The 17,472-nt window shown below is 36.1% G+C and overlaps 1 long non-coding RNA gene across 4 annotated transcripts in view; it reads right to left on the bottom strand.

The window, feature by feature from the left end:
• Positions 1-748: 748 nt before the first annotated feature.
• LOC124787658 overlaps positions 749-17,472 on the bottom strand; it is a 103,950-nt gene continuing 87,226 nt past the window's right edge. For 2 of the 4 annotated variants that reach the window (XR_007015982.1, XR_007015981.1), the window contains 3 exons: positions 11,637-11,746; positions 10,671-10,953; positions 749-1,282 (listed from right to left, as the gene is read on the bottom strand). This is a non-coding gene — a long non-coding RNA (uncharacterized LOC124787658). Of the gene's footprint in view, positions 4,259-10,670; positions 10,954-11,636; positions 11,747-17,472 lie in introns of all 4 variants that reach the window. The other 2 variants (XR_007015983.1, XR_007015984.1) reach the window with 2 other exon arrangements.

Here is a 17,472-nt window from a genome sequence, read left to right as displayed (position 1 = left end):
ATGGTCGTTGTCTGTCAGTAATGCTAGTTGATCACATACGAGTATGAATTATCAGTGTACTTTAGATGCACCACATGCCCGATAGTACTGTGATCTGATACTCTTATGTTACACCAAGACTTGTAAAAAGGGCATGCAGCCACATTCTTCCATCTCCATTGTAAATATTATGTTACAATGTATCAAATTAAGATGATGTAAAAACCACTGCGACCATCCTTACTATAAAATCTACCTGTACATGTGTCATTAACATTTCATGAAAATACCATGGGTTTTAAAAATAATGATCAGAGTGCCTGTTCCACAAAGCCCTGCATAAAAAGTTTTACCATTGTGTGGAACAAGTGTGATACATAAAGTCCATTGTTAAATATAAAATTTGTAATGAGAGGTGATGAAATGGTAGGCCAGAATTCTACTCAAACACCAACTTCTGCCACTTCAAAAGTTAGTATTTCTCTCGCCAACTGACAATCTACAAATCTCAAAATGGGATCCCGTATTCTTGGTACCATTAACATGACCAATCATAACAGAAATTAAAGATTCTCACATTTAACACAACAATGAAACACAGGACGTACCAAAACTCAGTACTTAATGTTCTTATTGTTACTAATAAGATAAATGTTCTTTTACTTGCATTACTTGTTGATTAATGTCATACTGCATTCTATTATTGAATATCCCGTGTTGAAAAAGCTAGGACCAGGATATTCAGAAAATTGAAATTAATATTACACAATTTTTGCTGTAGATGCAGTTGCAATATATTCAAAACTTTTTCTGTTATAACACCAAAAACTGAGATAGCTTCTTCACATAACAATTAAACTTTCTACAATTTGTCATTACTGAAAATCCACAAAACTAGTAACAATTTCTGTGATGTGAAAATGAATTAAGTCACACTCATCATCTCAATTTATACAAACCAAAACCTTACTATTTATCAGTTCATAAAAAGTAGCACATCCATGTAGTTTCAATTCTCCTTACCCCCACTCCACTCGACTCTGCTTTAGTCTGTAATGGCTGCACTGTCCATAATATGTTAAACTCTAACCTCCTTCCTTCCTTCGACTTGACTCCTGCTTCTTCTTCTTCTTCTTCTTTTGATAACCCAGTCCACTCTCAATATTTCTCATCCAGTAGCTCTTGTCCATCACCTGGTGCTGCCCTCTAGTGGATGAATGGAAGTCATCTAATATTCGATTTGCAATTGTCTCTTTCTGTTTCACCTGCCTCTTTATTTTTACCAGGGTCACACTCTTGATCACTTGAAAAAAAAAAAATACTTTATTTAACTGGTTCCTCTTCAGCTACACTTTTCGAATAGTGTGTTCCAAACTGCACCTTGACTATACAAGTATTGACCTGAAGGAATGATTATGTTTCATTGTCCGGCCCACTGTAGCTGAGTGGGCAGCATGCTGACTTGTCATGTTGCGGGGGGGGGGTCTGATTCCCATTTGGGTTGGAGATTTTCCCCGCTCAGGGACTGAGCGTTTGTGTCGTCTCCATCATCAACATTTCATCTTCATCGATGTGCAAGTTGCTGAAGAGTGGTGTCACCTCAAAAGACTTGAACCAGGCGATCAGGTCTACCCGCCGGGAGGCCCTCGCCACACAATGTTTAATTACGTTGCATGGAAAGCTACTGAAGCTTCCACAGCAGTGAGACGATTTTCTTCTTCTTTTGCAGTGACACTATTCTCAAGTTTTGTGCAAAAAGACATCATACTTTGTGACAAAGTTATGCTTGAAACTGCTAACTTGTGTTTCTTAACATTAATGTATTGCAGAACATCATATTGACTTCCATTGTAGACTCAAGAAGTACTTTTACACAATGTGCAAAATAAGTTCTCGCTTTACTATTCTAATTTCAGAAATGGAAACTTAGCTTTAGTCAGTAAATATGTACATTCATTTTGGCATTTATATGAAATGTTTGCAATATGCAACATCAAGTAAGGTTAGGTGTGACTTTAAATGTGGTGAGCTGAAGCAATAGGCAATGCACAAAGAAAGTGGAAGTGATGAACTGCTTGCCATGTGAAAGCTTTAAGTAGTACCAACAAAAGGATTTCAAAAAGCATTCCTGGTTTAGTTTGGTTTAATCAACAGGGGTATTTTCTTTATTCTTTGGGTATGACCACGTTTATTCTCCTTTCGGTTATACTACATCTCTCTTGAAAATGCACCTTTCAAAATATAAGGGACAGTTAATGAGAAACAGGACAGTATATGCCCTGGTATGTATTTTGTCAGGACAAGGGAACACTTGAGCTAAAATAAAGGATGATCTGATAAAATACAGGACATCTGGTCACCCTATGTCAAGCATCTTCACACAGTGCCAGATATTATCTCCAGGCAAAATTTGCACACAGGTAAAGTCACTTAAAACAGAAATCTTACTAAACTGTACACTCAACTCCAAAAATGGCAGCTTACTAGATACACAGGAAGCAAATACAAATAAAATAAAGAAGGAAAAATTACATTTACCTTTACATAAAAAATACATTTATCTATACATAAAAAGAAATTTGAATTGGCAGCTTCACGTACACGTTTGTGCAACACTTATTCACTTGTACAACCTGACTTCTCAATTACTAGCTTCACATTTCTTTTTTTTTTAATTTTGCTTTTCATATGCACAAAAACTAGTCCAAATTGCGTAAAGGAAGTTGATTTCAGTGATATGCATGTTCATCCAGTTATCTTCAATTACTTCATCTAAAAGACCCTTGCACTACAAAACCATATTTGAGTGCACTTCAAACCAGCCATGCGCTCATTTGCAACCTATGGCAACAAGGAATCTGCTGTTTAGCTCTCACTGATTGCCTTGGTTCACTGGTCACTTCTTAAATTTTTCAGTTGTTATTATACACAATGGAACAGAGAAAAAAATCAAAAAGAAAAATGTAATTGATGTTTGCGTGCACAAGACATACAGAACAAATTCAGCAAAAATGCTTCCCCATACCCATTCTACTTCTACATTAGTACTTTTGAGAAGTCAGGAATTGTTAAGTCAGCAACAACATGATTTCAGTGAATATTGTTTATTGTCAACCATTTCCATAATTTTCATTATGCTAACACATTTTTTCATTTACATAACTATTGATTGAAACTCTTACATTTTTCTTATATCCATCAGGTTCGCAGTCGGAACATCTCAAAGTTATCTTACCCCTTGCTGTAAATAAATACTGTTCGGCATAATGAATATGAACGGTTGTGAAATGAATATGGATGTGCAGAACTGAAAACATTCATATTCAGTCCACAACTGTTTAGCACACATACAAAATCTTCAAATTCTTATCAAAGGCATTTGAAACATTAATACCCATGTCGTGGAGATAATGAGTTGTAGATAGGCACAACAAAAAGCCTTAGCAAGTATGCGTTTTATATATAGCTTGAAACGCACAGCCCTTAAAAATTTTATTACTGGCGTGGTCTCATAAACATCCACTTTCATTTACCTATGTACCTGTAAACCGATAAACAGCTCGCCTTCTCTGATCAAAATCCATTTCAAAGTGTAATGAAGACAGTAAATAAAGTTTTTAAAGTATATGAAGTTCCAGTTTGAAGTTTTCTATTCACAACAATATTAATTTATTAATTTTATGAATAGATTTTCCATAATAATCACTGTCCATTTGCTGACAATAGGTTTACACTATGACAATTCATCAGTCTTAACATTCTAATTTTCATAAAATAATCTAGGGCATACTCACATTCTTTTAAATAAAACATAATTTTTCCCATATATGACCATAATTCATTAATAAAGCGTAATAATTCCTTAAATACAGTCAGTATTCAAACATATTACTCTCTATTGAAGTATGAAATATGAAACACATTAAATGTTGTTACTATCAGAAGTACTTCCTATTTTGAAACTGTAAATTTCAACTTCATTTTAGAAAACTTGAGATAATTTTTCACTTTCCAGTAATACATGTGAATAAATTTTCCATGTTATAGTGATATTATTCTGAATAAAGTTTAGCACTTGTGCCCTTATTACTGAATGGAGAGAGAACAGAATGACAGAAGAAGGTAACATGGGAAGATGAAATGCAGAAGAATGAAAAACAGAAAATAGTTCAGTACCTTGTGATAGCCAGATAAATATCTTGAAAAGGATGCATGAACCCCTTAGGGCTCACATGCTAATGTTCATTCAAATCGTCGTCGCCTTTTGCATGATCTGTTTCTATTAAAGAAATGATATTTGCATGTACTTGTGATACATCTTTCCCTCAAAATTTTAACAAAGTAAAGCACTGACACACAAACTATTTTCCTTTTAACACATTCTTTGCAACTTTGCATGTAAACCTACTGCCTTGTATGCTGTACACATATTACCCCACATTATAATTTCCAGTATCCTCAAACAGTTAACAAAATAATAATGATTTCCAATACCAGTAAAGTTAAATAGAACTCAGTCATTACGAGACATAATCAACATCATGAAACTTTCATCGTTTACTTTACAGATGTTTTCAATATGTCCGTCTGCTAACTCCTTACTTTTGCTGTCATACTCTTTCTTTAGCAACATTAAATGGGTTCTCTTCCACATTTTGTTACTTTCAGCAGCATATAAGCCTACATTAGGTGGAATCTTCTCAACGACAGAACTATCTGTCTCTTTACTTGACACTTTTTTTTTGTACAAGTAAATTACTGTCCTCACATAATGATTCCTGTATTTGGGTGTTCTATACTTCAAAGATTCACGTCCTCTTTAGACAAACCAGTAGCTTCTAATTTAACCAGTCCCATATATTCCTCATCCCATATATCAAATATATTTTTGCATGGTCTCTTTGTACTAACATACCTTCTACTTTCTTTTAATTCAAACGCCTCACCATTACTATTTTGTACTACACATGTACTGTTCACTCTGTCTCTGTTTACTAAATCATCTTTCTGCTTTATCATTTTACACAACCTTTCATTAGCTTTTTCAATTTTGTCCACTACATTGTACATCTTCTAATTGATTGCTGCAGCATTTGCATCATTAAATGTTGTTTCCTCTTCACACAGCTCCCCACTTATAAGCTTTCCATTATTGACACAGTTTTGCTTCAAATTACTTTCCAATCACCACTAATCAAACAATATTATTCCAAGATAAGGTTTGAGTCATGGGCTAAGTATTAATAAACACCTAGCCATCATGTAATGGAATATTTGTTGGCAAAAAAAATCCTATAGAACAACTTGATACAACCACCCAAACAACAAGTGTCAAGAATACTTTTTCAGTACTTTCACAAGCTAGTCCACTTCATGCCACAACAAGTAGCATTTTATATCAAAAGTTGCAAGCCTGTTAAACTTTCACAGGATCAAGGTGACATTATTTGTATGATGTGAAGTGACATAATGGTTAGGGCATTGAACTTTTATTTGAGAGGAACTTCATTCAACCATCCAGCTACAAAGATTTAGATTTCTCGTGGTTTCTTTAAATTACATAAGACAAATGTTTTGGTTCATATGAAAATGATGTGACATGTTTGTGTCCCCATCTTTTTACAGTCTGAGCTTGTTCTCCATCTATAGTGATAATGCTGTTGACAAGGTGTTAAACCATAATCTTCCTGTTCGTCTGGTGAGGTTAGGTGTATGTATTTTATTTATTTATTTATTTATTTATTCACCAGACCCATGAACATTAGAGTTGGCTGTTTCCTGTCATGGTAGAAATATCTCCTGCTTCAGATACATTGCTGTTTAAAGTGATATGTAGTTATTGCATCTGAAACTCTTAATGATGACATATTAACTGACTGAAAACAGTTGACGAGCCACCAATCTATTACTATTTACTAATAACATTTGGCTATGTGTAATTTCTTTGTTGCTCTGCATGCATTTGTAACTTAGTTGCAGCTTTCCAACTATGAGTTGAATGATTCAGGCATTTACAGGATATATGTCTTTAGTGCAGGGTTGTAAGGATGTAAGTCACTTTTTGGTCAATTATGGTTTGTTAAATGACAATGACAAGGAAAACCCAAGCTTTAGTGTGGTATAAAGGACTTACATCAGGGTGCAAAACAAGGCCTACTAAATCAAATGGGCACTGTGCCTTAAGTCATATTTGCTAGCATTTGTTTGGCATTAAGGGCTTATGTCGACTTATGCCCTTAGTATCAGCAGTGTATTATAAGCTGAATAAGTTTTATGTTGACTTATGCCCTTAGTAACACACAAGGTTCCATTTTAGGCCCCTTACTTTTTCTTGTGTATATCAGTGACCTTTCATCAGTAACATTACCAGAAGCCAAGTTCGTTTTGTTTGCCGATGATACAAACATTGCAATAAGTAGCAAATCAAGTGTAGATCAGCTAATAAAATATTTTTGGACATTAATCACTGGTTCCTAGCCAATTCTTTGTCACTAAACTTTGAAAAAACACACTACATGCAGTTCAAAAATTGTAAGGGGTGCCCCACGAGTATATGCCTAACATATGATGACAAGCAGATAGAAGAAGTGGACAGTGTTAAATTCTTGGGATTACAGCTTGATAATAATTTCAACTGGGAGGAGCACACCACAGAACTGCTGAAGCGTCTTAACAAATCTCTATTTGCAATGCGAATTGTGTTAGACATAGGGGATATAAAAATGAAAAAGCTGGCATACTATGCTTACTTTCATTCCCTAATGTCACATGGAATTATTTTTTGGGGTAATTCATCAAGCCAAGCTAAAGTTTTCCGGGCACAAAAACGTGCAGTAAGAGCTATATGTGGTGTGAACTCGAGAACATCTTGCAGAAGCCTGTTTAGGGAACTATATTTATTCCTTAATGAAATTTGTCATTAAAAATATATCACTTTTTCAAACCAACAGCTCAATTCATGGAATCAATACTAGAACTAAGAATAATCTTCACAAGGATCTAAAGTCACTTAGTCTTGTACAAAAAGGTATGCATTACTCAGGAACACACATTTTCAATAACTTGCCAGCAGCCATAAAAAGCTTAACAACCAATGATATTCAGTTTAAGAGAAGCCTAAAGGATTTATTGGTGGCCAACTCCTCCTACTCAATTGAAGAATTTCTCAGTAGAACCAACTGATAACTTCTGCACAATTTAGTACAGTAATGCAGTAATGTGTTCATTGTAAATAAGTGTGTGTGTGTGTGTGTGTGTGTGTGTGTGTGTGTGTGTGTGTGTGTGTGTTTAAGTTAGTAGAGTCTAACTTATGCACCATTTCAGTGCAAAATAAGTATTATAGTAGTTGTATTACACATTTATTACCTTATAAATAAACAAAAAGACTTTTTTATTTTAAATTCAGTGCATTAGCATTTGTAAAATGATTCTTTCATATAGTGTTCATTAAAAAATGATGGTCATTCCACTTCGGACCTGTGGAATGTTACATTAGCTTATTTGTTTGAGTTGTAAATATTTGTCATGTATTGTTGCTTTTCTGACATGTTCTACATCCTGGAGGACCTCCTCACTACGGATAAATTGGAATGAAAGTAAATGTAATCTAATCTAAAACATTATTAATTTATATTTGGTATTCGGTAATCTTTCCCCATTTTGGCAATACTGTATTATTTGGGAAGTTTGTGCTATAAATATGTGCATTGTTGTTGCATTGTGAAAGAGGGAAGATTTAACAGTCACTGATTTATTGAATGTGTTCGATAGTGTTTACCCGTGGGAAGGAAAAGGTTCATTCACTGCAGAAACAGACTGGCATTAACACAAGCAAGTGGATCTTTAAACTGATATAGTAGCTTCCATTTTACAAGACTAAATAAACTGTAGTCATATAGACCTCTTTATAAAAGTTGTGTCAAATTGCACTTCTTGTAAAACTACAGAAACAATAATTGAGGATACTGAATACGAAACACTACTAATTTCTACAAAATATATTATTGTTTATTTTTAGATGAATGCAGTGATAACAATTTAATATTGTCTTCACCATTATCCGAACACAATAAAATACGGTATATAATGGAGGGAGCCCCTGACAAACCATCAATGAACAAACTAGCATCTTCATTGTCAGATATTTTGGATTATGATGGTGACTGTCATCAAGACAAGATATATATACTGGGTTCAGAAAGTCAGAGCTGCCTAGATGATGAAATAATAATGAGAAGAAAAAGTCATGTTACTAAAAAACTAAAAGTCCCTCTTGATGATTCAGATCAGCAGCAAGAATACATTGCACAAAATATTCCTGCGAACCCTATGGTGGAGACATCTCTTTCAAGATACGGAATTGAGCAGCTTTCTACAAGCAATGGCAATGGTGAAGGTATGGCTATTCAGTATCGTTGGGTTAGAGCACTGCGCAAAGAACGAGCTGTTCTTCTACATACTGGACAGTCATACATTAATGTTAGTGGGAAGGGAGTACGTGCTAGAAAGATGAAACCTCTTAAATAGTGCAATAATAAATGTTTTTTCATACTGGAAAATGATATTCCCAAAACTATTTTTTCGGAATACTGGGGTCTCGGTATCAATGTTTATAGCAAAGCATGTCACTACTAAACATGTGGCAACCAGGAGACCAGAAAGGAAACATGTTCTAGAACCAGGAATATTACCCGTGAATAATGTTTTGAAATCAGTGGTCAAAGGAAACCTGTATGCAAACACTGTTCCCTCAGCACACTGGATGAGCATGAGAAATTTGTTAGACACGCCATTAAAAATAAAAGACGAAGCACTACTGGAATATCCCCCCCCAGTAAATGGCATGGAAAACATACTCTGAAATGTAAGATGAGTGAGGAAGAATTGAATGAAGTAAGAGCTCATTTATTGTCTTTCCCTTCGTATGACAGTCGTTATACCAGAAGGAGCAATGACAAGAGATATCTCCCTTCTCACCTGAATTTGCAAATTATGTACCAGTTATATGGAGAGAACAAAGCAAAACCTGTATCCAGATTTATCTACGAAAGGGAATTTCATGCCTTGAAACCCTCCTTCAAAAAACCCGAAGTAGATATATGCCACAAATGTGACGTCTTACATATGAAAATAGAAGTTTGCAAAAGAAACCGGTAATGCAGCAGATCTACAAAATTACTCAGCTGAACAAAAACTATATCAAGAGGCAGCTGACGTTGCTTATTTATCAAAAGCAAAAGACAATGATATGTGTAAGCAAGATGATTCTAAAAAATACATTTCAGCTTTGATCTGCAGCAATGCCTTCCTACACCATGCCTTGGTTCTTCTGTAGCTTTCTACAAATGTCAGCTGTGGACATTTAATTTGACAGTACATGACAGTTGTACAGGACAATCCACCAACTATGTGGCATGAAGCTTTAGCTGGTGGGGTAGGAAATGAAATTGCTTCGTGCTTATACATGCATTTGGCTACACATGTGGGGGTCAAAATAAAAACTCCCATACTGCAGCGATGTTCATTAAGGCTTTGAGAGACTTCCATCACATCAAGGTTATCAATCATAAATGCCTAGTTGCTGGACAGAAGCACATGGAATGTGACATCAACCATTCCATGATAGAGAAACAGAAGAAAAAATGCAAGGTTTCAGTTTACTATCCTCATGATTTGTACCAGTTGCCAAGGAGCACTGGCAAAAAACTATGCCGGCCGAAGTGGCCGCGCGGTTCTGGCGCTGCAGTCTGGAACCGCGAGACCGCTACGGTCGCAGGTTCGAATCCTGCCTCGGGCATGGATGTGTGTGATGTCCTTAGGTTAGTTAGGTTTAACTAGTTCTAAGTTCTAGGGGACTAATGACCTCAGCAGTTGAGTCCCATAGTGCTCAGAGCCATTTGAACCAAAAAACTACAATTAAATGTTATTTAATTAAACCAAGATCAGTTTTATGACTTTGCTGGACTGCTCAAATCTAGTTTGATTTCTAGAAAGAAAAACACAGATTGAGAACATTACTCATGGCATGCTGTTCAATGGCTCCAGTATACTAACAATGAAGGAATGGTCAACTACAAGAATTCCTTGCGTGACGAACCTTTCAAGACGTTGAGTTTCAGAAGAAGGGGCAGGCCATCAGTGGACCAAGTGGAAAGGAAATACAAATCACTCATGTCTGTATCCAGTGAAAAGGAGGAGGATTTACTTGACCTACTGCCTCTTACACCACCAGTGTTTCATAACTTTTATAAAAGTCTTCCTACAGATCATGATACAATTGCACAAGATCCAGATCTAACTGAAATTGACTAGGAGTAGCATTCTTGTCATATCCTGTTAGATTTATTTATAACATCAGGCTGATTTCTGGAATAACTGAATCCACAATATTGTTCTTGTTCATAAAATTCATAATGTGTTGTTATAGAAATATTTACACAGTATGTACTTCCTTGTTTAATATTTAGTGTGCCTCATATAATGTAGTCTGAATGTGGTAATAATTTGCAAATAAAGTTGTTTCATGTCACAGTCATTAAGGTCATAAAATTATTATGGAATGGGCTGCAACACATATCTACGTTTACGGGCTGAAAAGAGGGGAAAAATAAACTTACGAGCCCAAGGAAATTTGGGCCATAAAATAGGGAATATTTACTATGTAATAATGTGCTGTTAGTTTAAATACATACCTATTTGGATTTTAGAGAGGATTGTGGTCTTTGCTGTAGCTCTCCTCAAAAAAAAGTTTATAGTTTTGACGTGAGCCCTTTTGACCCTGCACCAAAGATATGCCACCGTCTTACAGCATGTTAGAAGCAACAGTGTTTTTCATTCATTCTTCATCTGTCAAGACTTATTTATTTATTTTTTTCAGCCAGTGGCATTTCAAGCTCTTCTCTGATACAAAGATTCTCATCAGTTCAGCTTCAGATATTGGTTACCAAATAATTTGCATAATGTAACAGTATTCTCCTGTAAAGAGAGAATAATAATTAGAGATTAACATATCTTCTCTAATTGTAAAAATCATAAATTAAAGTAAATCCTTGCTGGGAGACCACAAAGGGTAGCTCAGGATGCTAATTGGAAAGGTTTTCTTTATTGATCATATTGGTGTCTATCCTTCCGAAAGAATATGTGCAGCTGGAAAGGATTGTGATTAGTAGGTATAGAGCATTTTTTATTCTGAAGGAAGGACGAGGGTGGAACTCCTCTTGCAAGTAAAACCAAAAGAGTGGCCAACTAGGTATCCATTTGAAGGACAGATTTGTCAATAGTGATTAACACCCTACTTTCCTAAAAGATTGAGAGAGTTAATGTAGGACATCACCTCACAGACAGGTGATCAGAAACCATTCTCTACCGTTTCTTCTTTCATTGCTGGCCATATCTTCGACTGGAATATCATTCTACCACCAGGAATCAAACTAGCTGACTTCCGGTCAGCAGCCTCCCCTCTATTGTCAATCAAAAATCTCAGCTATGGAGGTAACATTTTTTAACTGTAAGAGATTATAGCACAGCTGACAATGTGATAGAATTGCTGTGTATTTGGACTATTTTTTCATCTTTCTGTCTCACTAGACAGGCCTTACATAAGCTCCCGCTTCAAGGTAGAAAATATTTTACAGTTACTGTTAGTTTCACTAACTTACATTACATCTGATGGATCTTATTTTCTTATAAAAGTTTTGACTGCAACCTGAAGAGGAACTGCACTGCTTCCACCACCTCTGTATCCAACTGCACTGTCACATCCAACTTCCTGTGGAAATTGAAAAGAACTTTGAACTGATTTACTTAGGTTGTTAAAGGACTTACAGTTTATCATGTACTTCAAAACAAAGCGTAAAGGATGTACTACTCTTTCTTGATGTCAAAGAGTGTAATAAGCTTACTGACATCCCTCCCAAGCAGAACAATTGTACACTGTGCATATTAACCATGAAGCCATATGTTACAAATGATGCAGGAATCTAGAGTTCTAACTGTGTAAAGTACATTATATGTTTAAAGACAATAGCTTTTAGAAAAGAACAGTTCTAAGAATGGTGGTGAATGACCTGCACAAGCAGAAATGCTTCAGGAAGAAGAAGAAGAAGAAGAAGAATTGTGGCAACGTGTAATAAAGCCAACGGCAAGGAGCAGTTGGAGTAAAAGCACCTCCATCATCGCACATTCAGGGAATTGGTGAACATGTGGGAAACATTCTCCACCAATTGGTTATTAGGTCAGTCTATCAAAGCCAGGGCTGTACTGAAGGCATGGCGGGACCCCACCAAGGGTGCAGGCAAAGAGGGGGCATAGCTCTGGCAGTTCTGTCACTTCAGTATGACTGTTCAAAGCATGAACAAAGCCAGAGGTGTATTCACCTCCATGAAAGATGCTGTTGACAAGATGCACATGGGAGAAATCTATGAAGTGAGCTGTTCATGTGGGCTAGTATACTAACGAGAAGCACACTGTTTTGTGTGAACATTGTAATGCTTTACTAAGCAGGGCATTGTTGTGCTGTGAAGGGGGGGCATTCAGCTGGGCTACTGTGGGGCCTGGGGCCTATAGTAGTAATCAAAGGCACCATGACAGCCATCTATTACATGAATATTATTGCGGGCACCTGCATCCCACCATGCCTGACAGCAATGGCATCGGCTATTAGAACAACTGTCCATGTCGCTTGGCCAGAATTGTGCTACAGTGGCTTGAGAAGCTGGAGAATTCTGGCCAGTGTGACTGGATATTACTGTGTGTGTGTGTGTGTGTGTGTGTGTGTGTGTGGGGGGGGGGGGGGGGGGGGGGGGGGGGGGTCGTTCACTAACATTGTGGACTTACAGAAAGAGGTTCCTTTTTTTGGATCATCAGTGAAGTGGCTCCCATAAGTGACTGTGAATCCAAGGTCTTGCCTAGTTTTACATCGTAAATAAAGAAGACTTCCTGTGGCTTCATGATAAGGAAATTTGATGTGTTAATTCTGGTGATTTCTTCGCTTGCCTTCCCCTTTGGAGCTAGGGGAGCCTTGCAGTAAGTTATACTGAACTTTTACAGTATTTTCTTCTCATACAGTTCTTATTCCAGAAATATTCATCATCTATCCTAATTATTTGTATCTGTTGGTATATATCTGGATTTTATACCACAGACGTTTCAAAGTTCTTCTCAAGTTTCTTCAACATGATTCCCATTTTCTCCACATTTTTCCTATAATTATTCCATCACCCACATGTACAGCTATGTACATTTCTTCAGTTATGTTTCTAGATATGTGCTGATCTGTTTACAGGTTCTTCTGTTTTTAGGAAACCTGAATTTACTTTATAGGCAATTTCATTTGATTCTTCACTAGTAACGGGAGTTTCTAACGGGAGTTTCCTTTGAAGTTTCTTTTGTCACTCATACAAGACATACTGATACAATACTTCTTCTTTCTGCATCAGACAATCTGTAGACATATGGAATATAACCAGCCAAAAATGTGTGATTTATTTCTGTCTTCAAATTTCTTCAAATAGTGTAGATTTTTTGTAAAAACTCTGAAAGTTTGAAGTCTTGACAGTTCTGATCTTCTCCCAAAATACTTTTCAACATGTGTGACACATTGATGGTAGTTGGACTTCTATTGATTAACTTGTAACTTTAAGCATGTTTTTCCCCATAGCTCTTTCTTCAGTTGCTGCAAAGATCATAGCTCGTGCGTTGTTCGTTATTGTTAAATTTAGTTGCTCTTCTTCCCCATTGAGTTGGAATACTATATTCTAGGACCAGTGATGGCTGCTGTATAAGAGGAAAAGAGCATGTAAACTCCATAATCTTTGACAACTTGCAGAGTTACTTTTCTTTGAATGTTGTTAAACATAACATAGATGCTGCAATCTGAAAGATATAGCACTTAAATATATTGCACTGCAGCTCCTCTAGACTCCGTGAAAATTGGCATCAGCATCGCAAACACATCTTCAGTTGTGCACATTTTAAGGAGCTTTTGTGCATGTGCAACTCGCGTGATGTAATTGCCTTACAGCCCAAATGCAAGCAGATTTTATAAACTACGTGCACAGTTCATGATGTGCACAGCTAGCCCTTGCCACTCAACTAGATGTTCACATGAGTGCCATCAGGTGGTAGTGCACTGCAGCAGACTTTTAACCCCGTTCACTCAGCATAAATCCTGCTAGATGATAGTACACTCCTCATATATGTTAATTCACTCATAATGGACTGTAGTAAAATTAGATTGGACATCGGTGTATGATAAAGTTGTACTGACAGTAAACCTATCTTGTGGGTTTCTGAATGAGTTGTGGTATATTAAGCATGCATTTTATCATGCAGTAATCCGCTAGAAGCACTCAGAATCATAAGGGCCTAAAGCACATCACCATCCATTGTGAAATTATAGCATTTATTCATGCTTCAGAAATATGTTGATCTTCTGGTGAGTCACATTTACCTCTGCTGTAGGCCCACATTGTATATATGAAAATTACGAAAAACTGTATCACTGATTTTTCTGATACTCATTGAAATGTGTGATTGATGGCAGTGTGCTTTAGACTTTATGGATCTCAGTGCCTCATTTGTGTTGTACTCAAGTGACCATGTTGGTAGACATTATTACTTGAGTTTAATCATTTCCGCAAATGGCACTTTGTTCCTGGAATTGGTTGTTTACTGTGCAAGGATTGGCATCCATGTGCAGTGTAAACATAGACTATGTTGATTGTATTTTAGATGCCAACAGAAAAGTAAAGTTGTGAGGACAGGTCGTGGGAAGTGCATAGGTAGTTCAGTTGGTAAGAGCACTTGCCTGCAAAAGGCAAAGGCCCCGAGTACAAGTCTCAGTCTGGCACACAGTTTTAATCTGGCAGGAAGGTTCATATTAGTGCACACTGTGCTGCAGTGTGAAAATCTCATTCTGGGAACAGAAAAGTAAATTATCATTAAAAGTTAGCAGCAAAGGAACTAGGGCCTCTGAGAACAGATCCATTCATTGAGAGAGTGACAAAATTGAGTAAATGTTAACTATAAGTAAACATTTAACAAGGAAGTGTACATTTAGCACAAGTTGTTGTGTGGGTACAGCATAAGAATATCTGATTTTCAGCCCAGAAGTAACTTTGTGAACTAATATATCTGTTCAGATGTTGTGCATTTGTTAAAAAAAAAAAATTGGAAAAAGCGTGAAAACTCCCACTTACACAAAAATGTGAAATGGAGAGTTGTGAAAGCTTACATATTATTTCATTATTGCCCTAAACTATTCTTAATTATGTACAAAACAACAAAATTCCACAAAAAATTCTTTCTTTTGTCAGGTAAGTTATGCATATTATTATTATTATTATTATTATTATTATTATTGGCAGTGGCTGTAGTATAAACTTGTTGATAAACACAAGTGCTATACAGTGAAAACTATTAATTTCACACTTTCTAATTTATCTGAATCTAAAAGTTTGTGAACACCCAGAATGTATACTCTCAAGCCACAAGTGTCTAGTACAATTGCTTTTCCTACACAACAATTCTTAAACCCATGACTGGTGTTCTTGTCACCACCATCACATCTTATTTTTAATACTTTGAGATTGAACTGATTTTCACTTTCCAACACACATTTCCTTATGAATCTTTCAACCTCTGACCTATATCTTAATGAATGAGAGAAATCATCTAATACTGTCATGTATCTGTATATCCATTAAGTGCGGAAGATCTCTCTCTCTCTCTCTCTCTCTCTCTCTCTCTCTCTCTCTCTCTCTCTCTCCTCCCCCCCCTCCTCCCTCCACCCCCAACATATCAATATGTATTATTTGGAGTGGTCTTGTTGCTCTTTCTCTCATGATGAAAAATGCCTTTCTTGTTAGCTTAACTCTCACACAAGCTTCACACATTTTCTCTGCTAAGCATGAACTATAAGGAACACCATTACACATTTTATTGGTCCTTGAATTTCAACTTATGGCTGGATAACCTTGCTCCTGATTTCTTGTTAATTTCTTATAATACATTTATGGGTTTAGGTTACTTTAGAATGAATATTTTTCTTTACAAATTTGAACAGATTGTTTAACACAACTGTGCAATTTTTTTCAGTAATAACATTCATGGAAATCAGATTTTTGTACAGTTTAGAAACATAGGTAAGGTCCTTCATAATACAGTTTTCACCCACAGAGTTTTCTCTTGCCACTGTCTTCATTGAGCCATCTTGTTTGGCAACTTCAACAACATTGTCATAACCTCTCACATATTTTAACTTGTCTACTTCATTACAGACACGACCTGCGCATGCACTATAAGGAACCATGACCATTTCTTCCTTCTCATTAAATTCTTCTGAATTTTTTTCTTCATTGCATTCATATGCAATAAGTACACGGTTTTTTTTCTTAAATTCTTCGCTGATGACTTCTTTCTTGTTCTCTTCAGTGACATCATCTTTCTTGTGCTCTTGAGTGATGTCTTCTTTCTTGTTTCCTTCAATGACTGGATCTTTTTTGATATGTTCTAATGGGAGAAATGCTATTTTTGTGTTGTCTTTTTTCTTAAAACAATATTCTTATTCTTCTGTGGTTGTTCTTTTACAGAGAGGACAGGGCTTGAAAGGTCTCATTCTTTGTTCTTGAAGTTTTGTGTGTGTTAAGTATCACTACTCTTCTCTGTGATAGTATTTTTTTCCATTTAGAACAGTGTTCTTTCTTCGTAGGCTTCTTGTTTTCTCTTGGGAAATGTCTATGTCCACCACAGTTGTTACAGATCAGATTGATTCTTTTGTTTTTGTTAAAATGAACATCAAAGGTAACACTCTCCTCTTGATAGTTATTTTTCAGTCGTTTCTCTTCTGTTATGAGCACTGCAGCTTGACTTTCCACAGTCTTCTCACCACTTGATGACGAATCCTACGCTAGAGATAAAAGTTCGAATTCACCTGGCAAAACAGACAGTACCTTGCATATGAGGATAGTGGAAAATCTCTTCTCACACAAGATGGTTCAATTGAAATGCTATATTCTGTAGATCTCTGACACTACTAGGTACCTCTCTAGTTTTGTCAAATTTGAAACTATGAAATTATTGAAGCAACTGCCGAGTTCTTTGAGCGGTATCTATTTTGTATGTTACTTTAAGTTTATCATGTATGCCCATGGAAGTTTCACAACAAAACATACAGGACTTTACCTTATTGACAGCTGTTTTGTTGTGTAACGTTTTGCCTTGCTGACTTTTCTTCTTTTTTTCTTTTAAGAATAGAAATAATGTTGTCAGATGCACAGTTTTTTATTAAATTAACTTTTTGAAACTAGTCAAGAAATTAGTTTAATAAAAATTTGTGCAATTGACAGTTGATTGTTTCTATTCTTAACATGTGCTTCACAGCTGCTGATTGACAGCCTTGAATGAAATTCATTTTTTTTCTGTCACATTTTTCTTGTGATTCATTTCCATGCACATCACACATATCTTGTGCAGTAAATAATATTCTAATTTTGA

Source organism: Schistocerca piceifrons, chromosome 3 (genome assembly GCF_021461385.2).
Source record: "Schistocerca piceifrons isolate TAMUIC-IGC-003096 chromosome 3, iqSchPice1.1, whole genome shotgun sequence".
Classification (NCBI taxonomy): Eukaryota; Metazoa; Arthropoda; class Insecta; order Orthoptera; family Acrididae; genus Schistocerca; species Schistocerca piceifrons.
The sequence above is the reverse complement of the archived record's forward strand: the minus strand, read 5'-3'. Positions and strand labels throughout refer to the sequence as shown.